Raw genomic sequence first — 19,732 nt, forward strand, 5'->3', positions numbered from 1 at the left:
AGACATTTGGATGGGCAACCAGACACTGGGGAAAAAATCTTGTTTGTCTGCATGTTACCTCCTACAAGGCAAAAATCATAACATCAGCATCTTATGGAAACTGAAGAGGGAGATCCCGAGAAGCTTCCAGAAAGCAGGGGGATACATTGAAATGCATTGTACACTCCTAATGATTGCAATTTTAAGATGTGTAAAGTGTTACTGATAGTCTCCTTAATATGCAGTGTCTGTTGTCATTAGGTATTAATAAGCACTAATGATATTAATAAGCACTTTTATCAGTTCCTGTAAAAATCGAGTTTTCCTAATCTTATTTTTCCTGTCATGTCTTAGGCTGCTTAATCATAGATTCTCACTCCATAGGGTCTGCAGCATTTGCATGTCTGAAGGAAGTGGTTTCTTCATCCAGAGCTCTCAAGCTTTGAGAGGGAATTTTACATATCATCTTAACAGTGGTGTGTGGGAAATGAGATATGGCATTTTTGTTCAAGGGAACTCTTGTAGGCCCCCTTCACATCTCATGGAGAAGGCAGCAGTGTAGTTTTTGCAAGCCTGAGCCCAGCCTTTCAGCTGAAGGTAGCTGCAGCCACATTGGGCATCTGTTACGGACCTCATTGAGAAATGGAATCATTCATTCCCTCTTGGGCTCATTCAGTTGCAGTTATGTTTAACTTGCTTTTGAGAACCTCCCCTCTTGCTGGGAAGTCTGTCTTTTGATCTGCAGCAGGAAGAATAGCTCAGAATTGGCAAGTTGGTGGTGGGTGCTGCCGGCTCTCTGGGGACCAGGAGGTATCATCTGCCTGGTACCATGAGGGTATTAAAGGGGGTGAAACACTAATGACTTCTTCCAGCTCCCCTGCCTCTAGGTTTCTCTCCTGGTTACTCTTATGTCCCCAGTTCTCCACTCTCAGCACCCTTCTTTTCTCCATTTTCCCTGTTTCCCCTCTCTCTTTCCCTCCTCTTCCTCACTGTTGTAGCTGCAGCAAAAGAAGAGTGATGTTTGGTGGATACTTGGGATAACTGAGCTTCCACCTTCTTTTGACTCAGCCTGGAGATGCAGCCTCTCAACTTTTCTATATAAATCATTTAAACACACGGTTTAATAAGCACAGAGTTTTGCTGTGGCTTGTCTCTGGTCTTTCAGATCAAAGCCAGAAGTCCAGGGAAATGTCTGGGAAAAGTCGTGCCTCTGCATTCCAGTTCTGTGCATTTTGATTCTTGAAAGATTGATTGCTGGCTTTTTGCCCTTTCCCCATGGCTGGGGTTTGGGAAGATTCTGGAGAGTTGTTATTTCTGGCCCCTAAGCCTTGAGGGGTGGCAACAATTCTGACCTTGCTTTCCTTCTTCCTGCCTTCTGTTCCCATTCTGAGTCTTCTCATTATCCTGAGTGTTTAAAATGATAAACTCCTTCATGGCATCACCTACCCATCTCCCAAAACAGTGATTTAAAAAGTATGAAAAACCCCAGGTAAAATGAAGTCAAACAGATTTCTTTGTTTTGGAACTACTACAAGTCTTGGATGCTTTAGAAATCCATAAGTGGGGTTGGGCACGGTGGCTCACGCTGTAACCCCAGCACTTTGGAAAGCCAAGGTGGGCGGATCACTTGAGGCCAGGAGTTCAACACCAGCCTGGCCAACATGGTGAAACACCGTCTCTACTAAAAATCCAAAAATTAGTTGGGTGTGGTGGTGCACACCTGTAATCCCAGCTACTCAGGAGGCTGAGGCAGGAGAATCGTTTGAACCCGGGAGGCGGAGGTTGCAGTGAGCCGAGATAGCGCCACTGCACTCCAGCCCAGGCAACAGAGTGAGACTCCATCTCAAAAAAAGAAGAAGAAAAAATAAATCCCTAAGTGGGAGATACAGTATCTGGCATTTTCCAAAAGTACCCAACCAAGGAATTATTTCTTGGAGTTACATCTCGTGGATCAACACTACCAACACTCTAGCTCTGAAGGACCTGCTAGCATCATTCCTTCAGGATAAGATATTCCTTCTATATAACCCAGTTCATCTGTGCACATGAATCTGTGTACACTGAGTCCTGTGCTCTATGCCGATTGGCCTTCATGAATGTGTGCTGCAGGGGGCATGCTGGCCTATCTCAGAAGGATTAAGTTGAGGCATAAAAGCCTGAGTGCCCACTGTGCACCAGACGTTTCATATACACTGTCTTAGGTAGACTTCACAACAACCCCACAAGGTAGATCCTGTTTTTCCTATTTCACAATTGAGGCCAGTGTACAGAGAAGTAAAGTAAGTTACTGATACAGTTTGGTTATTTGTCCCTGCCCAAATCTCATGTTGAATTGTAATCCCCAGTGCTGGAGGTGGGGCCTGGTGGGAGGTGTTTGGATCATGGGGGCGGATCCTTCATGGCTTGGTGCTGTCTCTATGATAGTGAGTTCTCTTGAGATATGGTTGTTTAAAAGTGTGTGGCACCTCCTGCCAGACTCTCTCCTACTTGCTTCTGCTTTCACCATGTGACATGCCTGCTCCTCCTTCACCTTCTGCCATGATGGAAAGTTTCCTGAGGCCCACCCAGAAGCTGAGTAGATGCCTGCACCATGCCTCTTGTAAAGCCTGCAGAACTGTGAGCCAACTAATGCTCTTTTTTTTTTTTTTTTTTGAGACAGAGTCTTAGTCACCCAGGCTGGAGTACAGTGGCGCGATCTTAGCTCACGGTTACCCCTGTCTCCTGAGTTCAAGCAATTCTTGTGCCTCAGCCTCCTGAGTAGCTGGGATTACAGGTGTGTGCCACCACAGCTGGCTAATTTTTGTATTTTTAGTAGAGGCAGGGTTTTGCCATGTTGGCCAAGTGGGTCTCAAACTCCTGGCCTCGAGTGATCCACCTGCCTCAGCCTCCCAAAGTGCTGGGATTACAGGCGTGAGCCACCGCACCCAGCCTAAACCTCTTGTTTATAAATTACCCAGACTCAGGTATTTCTTTATAGCAATGCAAGAACAGCCTAACACAGTTACCCAAAGCCCTACAACTAGCAAATTCTGGCAGGGCCAGAATTCAGCATAGATATTAGGAAGAGGTCCATGGAACATAACTCAGCCATGCTAAGCCTCATTTGTCACTGGCCAGCAACCTGAACTGAGGTTGACCAGGAAATGGATTTGTGATGGGACCATTCTGTCACTGTTTGTGTATGTAAATAAGGGACATCTCTGACACCTGCTGGGGTAGCCAGAACATTTAATATCCTTTGCCTGCCTGAACACCTTTTCAGATGTAGGGCTCAATTCACATACCTACAAGTTCAGTTTTTACCCAACCAACTTCTAATGACATAATCTCATGAGTTCATTTTATCTGTAACCTCTCATCAGAATTAGCAGATCCTCTGCAATTTGGGAACTCTGGACAAAATCCAGGGGAAAGATTCTGAAGGTGAAGCATTCAAGTCTAGCAGCCCTAATGGAAACAGTGTAATAGCAACATGCCACTCATCTGCAGTCAGCCTGGATGACTTAAATTGGTTTCCAGGAGGTTGAAGTTTCATGAGAACAGCTCGGCACAGCTAAGCTGGTATTAATAAGCACATTGTGCCCGTGGACAACATTGTAGATCAATACAGTATATGCTCCAAAATCACATGATAGATGAGTACCATTATGACCTAATTAGCAAGCCTTATATTTTGAATAGATAAATAGTAATTCCACCACATAATCCTAAACCACTTCTTGAAAAACGCCGTTGCTGCCGCTCTTCCCTGCTGCAGAGATGAAGGCAGAGTGAGCAGAGGAATGGGTAACCATTTACATATTTATTTGCTTCTGTGATGGGTAACTGTTTTGTCTGTATTCACAGACGTCTCTAGTTCAGCTGTGCTCATTATTTTTTAACATGAGATAAGAGGAAAGTGTTCAGTTTTTTTAAAAGTCAAACCACCTCTTAAGGGTGGAATTTACTGGGCCATACGTAACTCAGGGGCCCTTTAATCTGTTGCATTTGAGGTGCATCACCCTGAGTGCTTGAAGATCAGGGAGTTGGGTCCAAGGCTGGCAGTGACACCAGCAGGCTGTCCTCTGCAAGGGAACCATCCATTGCCTTGTGGGCAAGAACATGGGCTCTGGATTCAGAGAGATCTGGTTCAAATCCTGACTCTCACCTTTCTTAACTTTGTGACCATAACATTTCTGAAAGGCAAGTAAATGGGACTGCTAATAGTACCTACTTCCTTGTGTGGTTGGGAGGATTAAATGAGATAATGTGTGTCGTGCCTAGCACAGTGCCTGGCACATGATGCGGGAATAGATCAGTTCGTTTTTATTGATAATCTCTTTTATCTTTTGTGCAATAAAGTAGTTTGACCAAATCAAAGAGTCCCAAAGTAAGGTCTTGACAAACATATTGGTGGAGGTGGCTCTCAGACTATTTTCAGTATTAATTAGAAGTGCCTGATGTCTTTGCCTTTGACTGGACTCACTCCAACTTCATAGCAACACCCATTATCTCATGGTGGTCAGAGGCTTGGTTTGGCAGTGACATTTGTTTATGATTAGTAAAAAATGGGAATCATATTAATTAGTATTTAATAGCTGCATTTTGGTGACAGATTTTGCTACCAAGCTGCCCTTACACATCTTACTTGGAAAATGCCTCTGGTTTAGAAGATGGCAGTTGTCAGAACATGTGATGCTTGGGGGGTTTGAGGGGTAGGTGGACAGTGAAGATTTGTGGTGGTAGAAAGTTTAAGACCCTTGGTCTGGATGGTGTTTTCTAGTTAACCTTCTCTGATTCTGTGAGTCCTGCCTGTGCAGAGAGCACAGTAATAGGGTAATATGTAATCCCTATGTAATAGGGAACCTGACTGTTTACCTATACACACCTTGCCTACCCTTTCCTCTCCCACCCATTATGCCCTAGCTGGTGGCCTTGGCTTAAGCCAGATAAATGTCCTTATAATCTCAGGAAAATGCAGCTCTCACTTCTACTCCCTGCTGTCCCTGTGCTGCCAGCCTGCCTGGAATGCTCTTCTCTCTTTGTGGCCCTACTCAGGGTTCCTTTAGCTTGATACTGCTGGTCTTTTGGACTGGCAAACTCTTTGTTGCATTATAGAATGTTAGCCAGCATCTCTGAGGTCTATCCATTAGATACTAGTAGCACCCCTGGTCCCTAAGTTGTGACAACTAACAGTGTCTCTAAGACCTTGCCAAATGTCCCCTGGGAGTGGGGGCAGACCCAACTTAACATCCTGCCTTCTCCATGAAGACTTCAGTTCCAGTCCACATAATTCATCCGTCAATTATAGATGATCCCAACTTTGGTCTGTGTGTGTCTTCATTTTGTCTCCCCATTCAGGTCTCACTGTTAAAGAGTTGGGACCACATTGTAACTTCTCTGTCTCCACAGAGCAGATCCTTGTTTGCTGTATTGATTTTTAACAAGAGCCTCCTGGCTTGCTGTTGGTTGCCATGAATTGAGTGCCTGATATTTTTCAGTCGCTTCGTGTATATTTTCTCTAATTGTTACAACAACCCTCATCTTAACAGGAAAGATATCTGAGGCTCAGAGCGGGTAAGTAACTTACCCGTAGTCACACAGCTGATGAATCCAAACCTGTGCGCTTTCCCATAAACCACCAAACCCTGCCAGTTTCGGGAGGGCAGCAAGAAGGCAGTTGGTGTCTCTGTCTGTCTGTGGCCTGTGTTTAAATTATCTCCAGGAGACGAGGGTGAAGGGATAGCGTGGGAGTGCCCTTTGAGAATGGATGTTGGGAAGAACCTAGTATGGAAAGAATAGGGGGCAACCTCTCTTCCCCTGGAAGGCTTGGCAGCAGGAATCCAGCCGAAGTGAATGTGCTGTGGGTGTAGAGCTGGGCACTGATTGGTTCTTCTGTGGCAGCCCTGAAGGCTGAGTCAAGAATAGGTCAGCCTGACATGCTTGGAGATGCTCTGGAAAATGACATATCTCTTATTGGGCTAAGCACCATGCTAGGGAAAAGTAAATATTCCTTCTGGCAGCCGTGAAAAGAACAGTCAGCAGTGATGAGCAGGACAAGGGAAATGATTTGTTTTGTCTTGGAAAGCTGTGTTTGTTACCTCTGAATGTGGCATGTTTGTTCTTAACGAAGACTTACCTGGGCAGTTTGCAGAAGGGGAAATCTGGTGAACCATGAGCCTATGAGGGGATGTGCACTTCTTCTAGTAGGCAGGGCAAAGTAAACCAAAATGGCAGGACCCTTCTCACACCAGAGAATACCTTGGCCTGTGTAGAAGAGGATGCGCATACGCTCATTCGTATCCTCATTGTTGGTAATGATGAAAAATTAACAAACCATCTAAATGCCTGTCTGTAGGGGATTTGACAAATCCTGTGATGGAATACCATGCAGCACATCCATTTTTGAGACAGGGTTTCACTATGTCACCCAGGCTAGGGTGTAGTGGCACTATCACGGTTCACTGCAGCCTCTACTTCCCGGGCTCAAGCGATCCTCCCACCTCAGTCTCCTGAGTAGCTGGGACTACAGGTGTGCGCCACCATGCCCAGCTAACTTTTTGTAGAGACGGGGTCTCTCCATGTTGCCCAGGCTGGTCCTGAACTCCTGGGATCGAGCGATCTGCCCACTTCGGCCTCCCTAAGTGCTGGGATTACAGATGTGAGCCACCGTGCCTGACCTTGTGTACACTTTAAAAGCATACGGAAACCAATATTATTTATTTATCATAGATAGAAATGTGTCTATGTAAGTATTAAAAATAGACTTTCAGGTTGCAAAACAAACTGAAGAAAATAATTACCTAGGAGCACGAGGGGTGAGCAGGCAATGCAATTGAAGTAGATAAAGCATCCTTCTTTGCCTTACCCGAAAGGTACTATTAATATGAAAAATAATTAATGGAAATGTGACAAAATCCTAGCTGGTTTTAATTCTGGGTGCTGTTGAGCTTTCTCTCTCTCTCTCTGTGTGTGGGGGTGTGTGTGTGTGTGTGTCTGTATTTTAAAAAATGGTTCCATCCAAAATGGAGATATGTGTGGTACTAGCCCTGCTTCCTGTATGGGCTGTCATGGGGATTCGATGGCAGTAATATATGTGAAAATGCTCTGTCAACTAGGAAGCAATGCAAAGGCAGGATAATGTTTATTTAATAAGAATAATCACCTATCGAGTTTTTCTTTGGTCCTTGGCTAAGTAGCTTTGTAGCATTTGGAGGCTTGGGAGAGTTTGCAGTGATTTACACTCTCCATACCTTGAAGTTCATGTTCGTTTGTTTTGTAAAAACTCCCCAGAGCACACAGCAGAGATAAAAGTAAAGAGAAAGCAGGGATCGAATTTTTATGTGCGTCTTGGAAGGCTGGGGAGGATGTGGAAGCGGATGCATCCCTCCAGGAAAACGGAGACAGCTGCCTGAATGGAAACCCACAGCCCCAGCCCTGTCCTGAGGTCTGGGGTTTGATCTTGTAGTGCATCTGATCAACTTTAGTACATGCTTACTGGGTCGTTGGTCTAGGCAGTAGCCAGAATAGGAGAATTTGGTGGGGGTGGGAGTAGGGAATCAGTCAGTAAAGGGAGACAGGGATGGGTGAAGAAGGGATGTAGGCTAACCCATATAGATGAAGGGCATGTTCAAATAAGTAGTTTCTATGGCAACATGTGGAGTGAGCCAGGTGCCCCTGGCGCGAGCAGACAAGCAGGCTCTGAATGGAGCACTCTCCGTTACCTGAAGAGGTAGCTGGCTGGAGCAGTGAGGGTCACAGGAAGTCAGCAGAATAGTTGGGTGGAAGGCAGGCTAAAACACAGTGCACAGCCTCATCTGCATTTCTGAAGGCAATAAATTCCCATTTAAGCTGCAATATCGATCTGCTCTGTGAAATTGCAGTATCAGAGGTTGTTTTCTTTTTTTTCCTTAACCATACAATTGGGACCTTTCCCTGAATCTCAGACAGGATGTGCAGGCTAACTTGTTCCATTTTCTAAGGAAAAATAAACCACTATTGCTTGCTTCCAGTCGCCTCCCCCTTCTTCACCTTTGGGGAAGCCATCCAGCCATGGCTGGGGTTTCCAGACAGATGGTGCCCATCCTTAGCAGCCTCTGTGGACCTCCATTTGGGACACTTTGAATGCAGTGACACACTAGAGTCACTCCTTAGTTTCTGACCTCTCTGATGGTTTTACTCTGATGAAAGGGTAGACTGCAGTCTCCCTCATTCACACATGCCAGCTGTATTAAGTGAGCTGAAGAAGACATAGACACAAGAATATCCATGTGCCTGTTTGTTCCTACTCTGTAGTTCTGCTGTGTGTTTGTGATTTGTCATCATATTCCGTTTAGCAGCTGCTGGTGAAATTCTGAGGTTGAATTCTTACTAGGACAACTGTTCACCTACCAGCCTTAAACCTGGCTCCTTATGAAGTCTGGATGTCCTCAACCTTCAGCACCTCTTAGCCCTTTAGTCTGAGTGCAGGAGGATTCGGTTACTTGATCCATAGTGCATGCTGAACCCACTGTCTGGTTCCCGCCCCCGCTTCCTGCACTTAGTCTTAAGCACAAACGTCTAAAAGAAGCCAGGTGGGAGGGGCAGCGGTGCACCCGGTGCAGCCGGTGAAGTGAGACTCACACTCATTGGAGGGCACGTGCCACACCAAAGGGAAGCCCCCAACCCAGCTGCAGCCAGGCATTGCCAAGCAGGAGGGCGCTTTCTGCATTACTACCTCTTCCAGGTTATCTAAAGGAGCCAGAGGAATTTCTGTGTGAAAGCTCTTGATTTTTAAATATTGAAGGAAAAAACAATTGGAAATCTGAAAGCACTGTGCAGTCACACAAAAATCCAGCTCCCAGGCTCATGGAACCCAGGGGAAAAGAGGCAAACCACCCCAATGAGATTTAGGTACAGTTGAAAAAGGAGCCAAATTGGTGAACCTTTTCATTAATATACATAACAAACATTGATTAAACACGTACTGTGTGGTAGGCACTACGCTAAGTGCTTAACATTGCAGATGCATATTCACCAGTGAGGCGGGTGGGGTTAACTTCACTTTACAGATGAGGACATTGAGTCTCAGTCTGGGAAAGCATTTTGCCTGGGGTCACCTAGGAGTGATCAGAACCAGTATCTGAACCCAATTCTCTCTGTGAGCCTGTGAACCTGTTCCCCAGGCACAACGCGCTGTCTCCCGCAGCCTTGCTTCCCCCGCTTAAAAGTCACAAAGAACTCCCTGGCCAGAAAGGAAACCCAAGGCCTGGCGTCCTCTACCTCTTTCCCGTGGTGGCCTTGAATGAGAAACCAGAAGAAGCTGGCACATCAGGTGAATGTGGCTTTGACCACTCTCTTTCTCCACGGTTCAGGGCGGACCTTCTTCCAAAAATAGACTTGCCAAAAGTCTTGGCTGTTGTTAGCTCAGAAATAACCTCATTGGGCAGGAGGATCCTGTACCTGGAAATTATGTATTTTCCCACTTCCTGTTTGAGCCCAGGGAGAATGCCACAGGAAAAAGAGAAACAGGTATGGAGACTGTGTGTTCCAGCCTTCCTAAGTGTATTAGTTGGCTGTGGCTGCTAACAAAATACCACAGACTGGGTGGCTTTAACAACAGAAATGCATCTGCTCACTGTTCTGGAGGCCGGAAGTCCAAGCACAAGGTGTCAGCAGGTCTGGTTTCTCCCAGCACCCCTTTTTTTTGGCTTGTAGATGGCATCTCCTTGCTATGTCTTCACATTAGATTAGAGCCCACCCTACAAACAAAACAAAACAAAAACCTCATTTTAGCTTAATCACTTCTTGAAAGACCTTGCCTCCAAATGCAGTCGCATTCTAAAGTGTTGGAGGTTAGGACTTCAACACAGGAATTTAGGAGAGAACAAAATTCAGCCCATAACACCAGGTAGATAGCCAAATGAATGGGTGCTGGTGAGAAGCACCAAGACCTAAATTCTTTTTCAGACTCGGTCACTGCTCAGCCTCCTGATCACACTCCAACTCAAGTTGTCACCCATAAAATCAGAATAATGTACCCCTGTGCACTTACCTCCCTGGATTATTTTGAATATCAAATGTCCGATGAAAGTAAGAACTGCTACATGGCAGCAAGGCTTTGCTTTTAGATAATCCATCAGTGATAAGAGATGGCAAACTTTTTGTATGTTTCTCATAACCTTTTCTCTCTTTATAGGAGTAATATACACCCATTGTCCATCCTTTTCATACCATATAATTGAAATTATCCTGTAAAGAGCTATATAAGCTGCTTCTACATATCATAGTATATTGTATATTGGTTTCCTCAGGCTGCATAAATTACTACAGATTTGGTGGCTTAAAAAAACAGACAGTTATTCTCGTACAGTTCAGAAGAGAAGTCCAAATCAAGGCATCAGCAGGGTTTGTTCCTTCTGTGGACCCTGAGGGAAAATTCACTGCATACCTTTCTCCTAGGTTCTGGCAGCTTCCAGCAATCCTTGGCATTTCTTGGCTTGTAGACGCATCCCTGCAATCTCTGCTTCCGTCTTCACCTGGCATTCTCCCCGGAGTCCCAAGATTTCTTGTCTCTGTGTCCCAAATTTCCCTCTACTTTATTTTATTTTATTTTATCTTATCTTATTTTATTTTATTTTATTGATTGATTGAGATGGAATCTTGCTCTGTCACCCAGGCTGGAGTACAGTGGCGTGGTTTTGGCTCACTGCAACCTCCGCCTCCCAGCTTCAAGTGATTCTCTCTCCTCAGCCTCCTGAATAGCTGAGACTACAGATGCATACTGCCACGTGCGGCTAATTTTTGTATTTTTAGTAGAGACAGGGTTTCACCGTGTTGGTCAGGCTGGTCTCCAACTCCTAACCTCGAGTGACCCACCCACCTTGGCCCCCAAAGTGCTGGATTACAGGTGTGAGCCACCATGCCTGGCCCCCATATTTACTTTTTTTTTTTTTTTTTTTTTTTTTTTTGAGACGGAGTCTTGCTCTGTCATCCAGGCTGGAGTGCAGTGGCAGATCTCGGCTCACTGCAAGCTCCGCCTCCCAGGTTCATGCCATTCTCCTGCCTCAGCCTCCCTAGTAGCTGGGACTACAGGCACCCACCACCACACCCAGCTAATTTTTTTGTATTTTTAGTAGAGACAGGATTTCACCATGTTAGCCAGGATGGTCTCAATCTCCTGACTTTGTGATCCACCCGCCTGGGCCTCCCAAAGTGCTGGGATTACAGGCATGAGCCACCACACCCGGCCCCTCTATTTACTTTTAAAAGGACACCAGTCATTGGACTTAGGGTCAAGTCTAAATGCAAGATGATCTCATCTAAAGTTCCTTAACTCAATTACAGCTGCAGAGACCCCATTTTCCAAATAAAGTCATATTCACAGGCACCAGGGGTTAGAACGTGGACGTAACTTTTGAGGGACACAGTTCAACCCCCTACACATAGTATCATGTACACATTCTCAAGTTATTAACAATTCCTAAAACAATCAGTGTTTCAGAATATCTCCTCATGGGGCTGTGGTATGATGTATCTGACACTGCAGTTGCCAGACTCCTGTGATTCTGACCTCTTACATCACTGCAAAGCAATACCTGACTTTGCATATGCCCTGTGGTATTACAAGGGTGAGCCACCAGCTTGAGTCTTTATTGCCTGGGCCTTTATTTCTTTTCCTTTTTTCCATTAGTTGTTTTTTATTTTTATTTTTATTTTTTTTGAGACAGAGTTTCACTGTGTTGCCCAGGCTGGAGTGCAGTGGTGTGATCCTGGCTCACTGCAACCTCCACCTCCCACGTTTAAGCAATTCTCCTGCCTCAGCCTTCCGAGTAGCTGAGATTATGGGCACCCACCACCAGCCTCGGCTAATGGTTGTATTGTTAGTAGAGACGGGGTTTCACCATGTTGGCCAGGCTGGTCTTGAACTCCTGACCTCAGTGATCTGCCCACCTCGGCCTCCCAAAATGCTGGGATTACAGGCGTGAGCCACCACACCTGGCCAGATTGTTTTCATTGTTTCTGTTTTTCTTATTAAATAAATGTTATATATCTAGCATAGGGATTTTAGAAAAGGAGCCCAGTGATGGTCCTCTCCTTGGTTCTCAACCCTGTGATCTTTGTGTTTTAACCCCTGCCCTGTCACTTTAGGGGTCTGGAAGCGGGAAGGAGACATCTGCGAGTGCTCAGATGACTATCTCGATACACTCAGGCTGTATTTTCTGGGGTGACTGTAGGGGAATCTTGGTTCATTTGGTGACAAATCCAACTTTTCTATTCCCTAACGAGGACTTTGCTGCCTTTATGATTTTTCTCTCACTGCCTGCTTTTGGAAAAATCTTCTGACAGTTATATTTACCAGTAGAACTAGAAGAGAATGCTTCAGTCTATCCTGTGTTTAGAGTCATGGAGTTGGAGGAGGTTTAGGTGGGAATCTGAGTGACAGCCAAGGAGAAGGAGATAGGGCCGTCTTGGGGTTTTCTGCAGTCTCAGACTCTGGGTCTTTGTATGACCCTTGGGAACATGAAGCAGCCAGGGAATGGAGCCAGGACCACTTTACCCCAGCAAGACCCCCAAGCTGTATCTTCAAAGGTCTGAGGGACATGGTGCATTCACTTATCTTCTGCTACCCACAGATGACCAGCTCTGTGAAGGAGGCATCCCCTGGCTTGGGTAGGCAGAAAGTGTTGGAAAGGAATTGAAGTAACATTTCAGTTTGAAGGTTTTGTAACAGATGGTGGTGGCAGCTGCTCTAGGAGAGACAAATGAAGTTAGTGAAATGGTCCTTCATTCAGTCTACCTTGTGCATCCATCCATTTAGCCAACTGTGTTGATACGTATGATGAACCAGGCCCCATGTCGCACACTGGGATGATGAAGAGAGAAGACCTGGCCACAGCGTCTGGAAACTCCTTATCTAAGAAGAGGGACAGACTCTTGCCCACATGATGAGTTCTGTTGAGTACCAAGGTAGCAGAAAAGGGGAGCTTTGAACTCCATTTGGGAGTAGCCAGGGAAGATGGCCTTTCTGCAAGATTCTTGAGGGAATGATCAGGCACTCAGGCCTGGGAGGGGAGAAGACATCAGACGTCAGGGGATGGTCAGATGCCTGTGCGGAAGGTAAAATGAAATCTGTCCAAAAAATCTACAAAAGAATAGCGGTTGGAGAGTTGGGGGCACAACAAATGCAAAGACCATCCTGGATAAAGTTAAGTTGGCAGGAAGCAAGAGAAAAAGGGGAAAGTATCAGTATGCAGTCACTAGAAAGGATAGGACAAAATAACCCAACTTGGAAGGCCCCAGAAAGACAAATGATTCAAGAAGCACTGTCTATGTCTGAGACGCTGTCCCTGCACAGCAATGTCGTCCAGCTGGTGAGAGATGAGGATGAGAGGGAGTTTGAATCTGTTCGCTGCTCCTATCTACCTGTTGAAAATGTCAGAGCTGCGAGTCTGCTTCTGGGCTGGTGGCCAGGGTCTGTGGCTCCCAGCGCTGTAGTGTCCTGCCACGTTTGTCTTAGTTGGTAATTGGGTAGAAAACCATCTCCTGGGGCTTGGTGACCAGGGTATGAGGGCACTGAACACAGTGCCAGAGCTTCCAGAAGTGCTGGGGCAGGTGCATCCCTTGCTGACTTGGGGCCCCATTGAGGTTCGGCGTCTGTTCCTCATGACTCATGAATGTGTTCCTCATGACTGTTCCTCATGACTCATGTTCCTCATGACTCATGACTCATGAATGTGGCTGAATTGAGGGCTAAAGCCCTGGGTCTCTCTTACAGCATTGCTTTGGCATTCACCAGGCCAGGGCAGGCGTGAACGGTGGAATAGGGAGTGTGGTAGGATGAGGTGGAAGGTGGGGTGTCCTTTTTCATTCCCCAAAACAGCTTTCTTGAACTATCCACCAGGCTGCAGGGGGTATCGTTTACCTGGGGACTGTGTGGTGTCCCATCTCTAGGGAAGAACCGTGTTGCCTCCTACTGGCTGTGTCTGTCTTGGACACCGGTATCTGAGAACTGAGAACAATATTTGTTCAATAAATGAGGCATGAATATTACTCTTTAAAGATTCCCTGTTGAAGGCAGGCACAGTGGCTCACACGTGTAATCTCAACACTTTGGGAGGCTGAGGCAGCAGGATCACTTGGGGCCAGGAGTTTGAGAACAGCCAGGGCAACAAAGTGAGACCTCATCTCTACAAAAAAATTAAAAATTAGCCAGGCATGGTACCACACGCCTGTAGTCCCAGCTACCCAGGAGGCTGAGGTGGGAGGATCACTTGCACCCAGGAGTCCCAGGCTGCCGTGTGTTATAATTGTACCAGTGCACTCCAGCGTGGGTGGTAGAGCGAGACCTTGTCTCTTTAAAAAAAAATAAAAAAGGCAAGACCATCCTGGCTAACACAGTGAAACCCCATCTCTACTAAAAATACAAAAAAAATTAGCCGGGCGTGGTGGCGGGCGCCCGTAGTCCCAGCTACTTGGGAGGCTGAGGCAGGAGAATGGTGTGAACCCAGGAGGCAGAGCTTGCAGTGAGCCAAGATTGAGCCACTGCACTCCAGCCTGGGCAACAGAGCAAGACTCTGTTTCAAAAAAATAAATAAATAAAAAATTAAAAAGGAAAGAAAGAAAGAAAGATCCCTTGTTGAAGCTGAATGCCCATGCCCAAATTCTGGCCTTCTCTCTACCTCCTGCTTTTGCAGTAGCTTTCTAATGAGCCTTCCTGACCTCCAGTCCTTGTGACTGAAAGCCCAGTCCTGCTTGTCTTGCTGTCTGTGCTCAAACACACAATAGCCCCTCATTGCCAGTAGCATAAAGCTGAATCTCTTACTGGACATGGAAGGTTCTCCGAGGTCTGATCTGTTCACCACATGCACCCATAGGCACCTCTGCACAATCCTTGGTTTCCCACCTTTCAGGCACACTTTTCTGTCTGTCTAGAATGCCCTCACCAGTCTAGCCAGGCCAGAGGTTTCCAATTGTTCAAATTGTAATTCACATGGTGCTGTTTCAGTGAATCATGCTCATATCTGGGAATGACCTGAATTCTATCCCAGCTCTGATGTACCCACATGGTAACATTAGAGACAGTCATAATAGCAGCTACTGTGTATTGAGCACTTACTACACAATACACAGTATTGTGTAGTAAGATGGGCCAGGGGTGCACATCGCAAAACTTCAGGGGGTGCCATTTACATCGAATACAGAAGAGAGGCACTGCTGGCCACTGTGCCAAGACCTTCATATAGATAATCTCAGCCCTAACAGTTGGACTCTGTTACCGCCATTTTACAAAGAAGGAAACTAAGGCTACAAATGCTAAGTTTCTTGCCCAGGGCCACATAGCTAGTAAACAATTGGGCTGGGCAGTAGTCAACTCAGGTCTCTTTGCAAAGCCCATGGTCTTTCCATGGCACTCTGCTCCCTCCTTACTAGACGCTAAGTTCCGTGAGGGCGGGATCCCACTTTGAATTGTTTTTAGTCTTCCATCTCCTCCATTGAGCTTGATAAATGTTTATTGGTCAAAATCCCCAATCCTGTCTAGTGCCAGTTACACATCAGTGTCTGTAGTAGAGACCCTGGCGCTAGCATGAATTCTACCAAGCAGGCTAGACTTTACAATCAATCAATAGAATAAAAGGAAGGAAAATAAACAGTTCCTCCCAGCCCACTGAGTACTGTTGTCTTGTCTGTTAGTACCACTACAAGGAAATGCTAGATCATGAGCTGGGGCTACCAGAGAGCTTCATAGACTTGACCCCAACATTTTAGCTGGATGACTTGGAGAAAATTACCCCAAAGTGTCTGCAGTGACTTCTGTGACCACCACCAGCTTCCCAAACCAGCCCATCCAACTCCCTTTTCCTGAGTGAGGTAAAAACTGGTAGAACCAAGGAATGCTGAATTTCCAAACGCCTCCTAAGGGAACTGAAACCGCAAATTGGCCACTTGGCTGAGAAATGCTCTCTTTCCCTCCAACACACACTTTCCTTTTCCTTTAGCTAAAGAATCCATAGATGAGTCTCACTTTGTGATACACGTGCTCCTGAAAGCTGTGTGGAATTGAGTCATTTTCTAAATTCACCAGGGAATCTTTCCATTTTAAAGAAAATCTCTAGTCAGTTATAAAACCAGATGCTATCAGAGACAGAAAGACCATTAGAGGTTTATCTAATTCAGCTTTCGTCTCATTTTACAGATGAGAAAACCAGAGAGGTTAAGTGACTTGGCCACAGTCACACAGCTCATTAGCGATAGGAATTGACCTTAAGTCAAACAGAGCCTTAGGTCCTCTGATGCTGGTGCCAGTGCTTTCCCCTTTCCAAACCTCTTTCATAATGAAATCACCCAGCCCCTACCCGTGTCCCTATTCACTCCCACCAAAAAAATCCTCCATATAGTCTGTTTTACAAATTCATCCATTCTTCTATCAGGGAGGGTTTCATCTATACTTCTGGCTTTGTCTGCTTCCAACTCACTTTGGCCATTTGCACAGATCAGCTTTTCTAACAGAAGGGTGTGCAGAAAAAAGTTTAAATAGCAGGTCTGTTTTAGGATAAATAGTTGGGATGCTTGACAGCTTGCACCTGGTTTCCCCCAGACTTTACTCCATGCACCTTTTTCCATGCTATTTTTGCTCTGTAACCTTTTGCTCTAATACATTGTGCCTGTGAGTACAAGTATATGCTGAGTCCTGTGAGTCCTCTTAGCAAATCTTCACATTTGGGGTGCTCTTGGGGACCTCCAACAAAGAGGAAGAGGAAGCTTTCAGTCGAGGGTACAATCAAGCAGTCTCCTTTCTTAATTGAGGCAGGGATGATTAAAGTTTGTGGATGAATACTCTGAGGTCCTGCTCACCTGGGTTCCACTCCTGAATCTGCCATTTACCATGGATTTGTGGCATGTTATTTTCTCACTCTGAGCCTCAGGATCTCCAACAAGGGGGTTAGTAACACTTACAGCTTCGGGTTCTTGGAGGACGCCGAGAGATGCCCAGCATAGTGGGGGTGCTTGACCAGGATGTGCTCCATGGGCATAGGAACTCTGAGTTGTAGATGTGGTATCCCCACTTCTCAGAACAGGTCCTCCTGCAGCAAATATTTGTTGAATGTATACTTCAGGAGTGAATAAATGCCACCTAACATTGCTGCAGAAAGCACTTGAGCCCAGGAGGGACTGGAGATTATTGTCAAGCAAGATGAGTAAATTCCATGTAAGTTTCTGTCTGAGCACTGGCTGGCTCTGGTTGCTGTGGGAGAGAACTTTTAATTGAACACAGTTGGGGTATCTCTGCTTTACTCAGACCTTTTGCTGGGTCGGTTGGCACCCCTCCCTCTCTTAGGACATTGAGGCTTCTCTCTGGATTACCTTGGTTGATCTATTTCTGGATCTGTCTGTAAATTTGTCGTAAAGGTAGACCCTGTTACCAAGTACATGTTCTTAATTAGCAAGACACGTTTTGAATGGCTAAGTGGAACATCCCTTTTTGCAATCCCGGTGACCCATTTCCCAAGTGCTCTCTTTTGGCCTTATTTTTTTCTGCTTCTTGAACAAAGGAGAAGGGAGGAATGCAGCTAAGTGCATATTTATTTGCTCTAGTGGTGGGCAAATGTTTACCTTCCTGCCGTAGGGGGTTTCTCTAGCTTGCTTTGCTTGTTAATGTTTTTTTTTACAGGATAAATCATGTGCAAGTATCATCGATAGACTAACAAGAGGTAGGCGGGCCATGGGAAAGTAGAATTTACCACCTCTCCAACAGCTCAAGGATACTGTTCTTCTAAGTTTTTAAACATTGGTTGGAATTGTGCCTTCAGTGGGGTGTGGGGGAGTTGGAGAGGCACCTTCATCCCAGACTGAAGGCCAGAAGCCTCGGGTTCCAGTTGTGTCTCAACCACTGAGTTGTCCCAGAGACTTTGGCATAAACCGCTTGACTTCCTCGGCCTCTGTTCTTTTTGTAAAGAGATGAGTTCATCCAGAATGTTCTCTCGCATTCTGGCATTCTTAAAGAGTCCCAATTTTGAGCTCAGAGAATGCCACACCGACTGAAAGTCAGTCACACCTTTAAACATCTGGGGGACTTAAATTTGAAGAATGTGCCCATGATACCACCACCACTGATGTCCCCAGCCTGCGGGTGAGCCAGGACAGGTAAATGGTGACCCACTGTTAGTGTCCAAGAGATGACTAGACCCCAGGTGGCACAGCCTAGGGGCTCTTGGACCCCACTTACTCCCTTTGTACCCAAGTAGCTTTCCTAAAGCGTGTTCCTTAGAACCCTAAATCCACAAGCAGCTCCGCCTGTGGTCACATGAATTTGGGAGGCACTTTCCCAATCTTAGAAATCACAACAGAGGTTTAGAGAAGTCGTATGGAAAAGAAATTGTTTGTTGTTGTCTAACCTGTGTTTCCTGAACTTAGTTGACCAAAAACCCCGTTATTTTCCCCCATTCCATACTGCCTGTAGCCTCCCATGCAAACCCATTTCAGAACCTGCAGCTGCAGTCAGTCTGGAGTCAGGTAACTTAATTAGGAATTTGTTTCATGTCTTATCATTCAGTTCCTATTGGTTAATTTTCTTGGAATTTATGTCAGAGGGACATCCATGTGCATCCTAATGACAGCCTCATTTGAGACAAAATTTTCCATCATGGACAAACCAACCACCAGGTGACCCCAGGCAGTCTCCCCTGGCCTCTACCACAAGTCCCTCTCCCAGGAGCTCATGCTGTCTTTAGGCCCAGTCCATCTGTCTGCTTCTCTCTCTCCCTTCCTGTCCTCTTTCCTTGGGCAGCTCCTCCTCTTCCCCATTTCCCTGTTTTCCACCCTCTCACCCTTGCCCTTACTTTGAATTCTGCTGGGAAGAGGATGGCCTTTTACCCCAGACCCACAGTCTTTCCAGGTTCAGGCTGGTTCATTTGCCATCATTTGCTTTCTCATTGATTAGGAATTAATCAATGGCTGACAGTCTCCCCAGAGTGGATCACAGCTGTCTAGGAAATCTGCTGACCTAGAAAGATTTTCAGATGCTGTTAACAACCCACAGATCACGCTGTCAAGTATTTTCTTTTTTCAGCAGCTCTTGGCATGGCGAGCATGTGATTCTGCCCCTCTGCTCTGTGGCCTTTCAGTGACATTCATTGTTTATCCGGGTCCTTTGAAGCTCTGCCTCAAAATGTTGCCAAAAATTCCAAATTATTTTCTTCCTTCTTGTTTAAAGAATTTCATCTAAAACTTTGTTTGGAGAGAGCCCGCTGAAGTCATAGTTACATTGACTTCCGCGTCTGTTCCCCAGCTCATCTTTGCTCCCTGTTTTCTCCCCACGCTGGCCTCCATGCCTGGAACAAGTCAGACTTGTGTTATTTCCCAGCTGTGTGACCTTGAGCAAGTGGCTTAATGTTTCTGAGCCTTAGTTTCTTCCTCTGTAAAATAAGGATAATAATACGTACTTCACAGACTAGTGGTAAGGATTAAATGAGACAATGAGAGAATGCAAAGCACTTAGCCTAGTTCAAGAACATAGTTATCCATCACTTTAGGATACAGCAGGGGCCTCTTGTTCACCCCTGTTATTCCCAGGGGTACCCGCCTGGCTCATAGTAGGTGCGCAGCAAGATTTTTTTCAATGGAAACTAGAGGAGTGGGATGCGCCTATCTAGAAAATCCTCTGTTGGAGCCTAGTCTTGGTCCTTAAAAGTCCTGGGCCTGCCTTCCCCCTGCCTTCAAGAAGCTGAGCCAGCAATAGTAGCATGTGGCCACTTGCAGGGCTCTGTGGAGGAAAGAGCTTTGAGCTGGGAAATTA

The 19,732-nt window shown here is 45.9% G+C and overlaps 1 protein-coding gene and 1 long non-coding RNA gene across 7 annotated transcripts in view; one reads left to right on the forward strand and one right to left on the reverse strand.

The window, feature by feature from the left end:
- The window catches only part of LDLRAD3 (low density lipoprotein receptor class A domain containing 3), a 287,680-nt gene that overhangs the window by 191,596 nt on the left and 76,352 nt on the right, over window positions 1–19,732 (forward strand). The window lies entirely within an intron of this gene.
- Window positions 9,487–14,983, reverse strand: LOC129136415 (uncharacterized). Of its 2 annotated transcripts, XR_008538021.2 has the most exons (3): window positions 14,762–14,973; window positions 13,862–13,948; window positions 9,487–9,698 (listed from the first exon to the last, which is right to left on the reverse strand). It is a non-coding gene; the product is annotated as an uncharacterized LOC129136415 (long non-coding RNA). The 2 variants fall into 2 exon arrangements; XR_010147160.1 differs by lacking the exon at window positions 9,487–9,698 and having other exon boundaries at window positions 11,630–13,948; window positions 14,762–14,983.

Source organism: Pan troglodytes, chromosome 9 (assembly GCF_028858775.2).
Source record: "Pan troglodytes isolate AG18354 chromosome 9, NHGRI_mPanTro3-v2.0_pri, whole genome shotgun sequence".
NCBI classification, from domain to species: Eukaryota; Metazoa; Chordata; class Mammalia; order Primates; family Hominidae; genus Pan; species Pan troglodytes.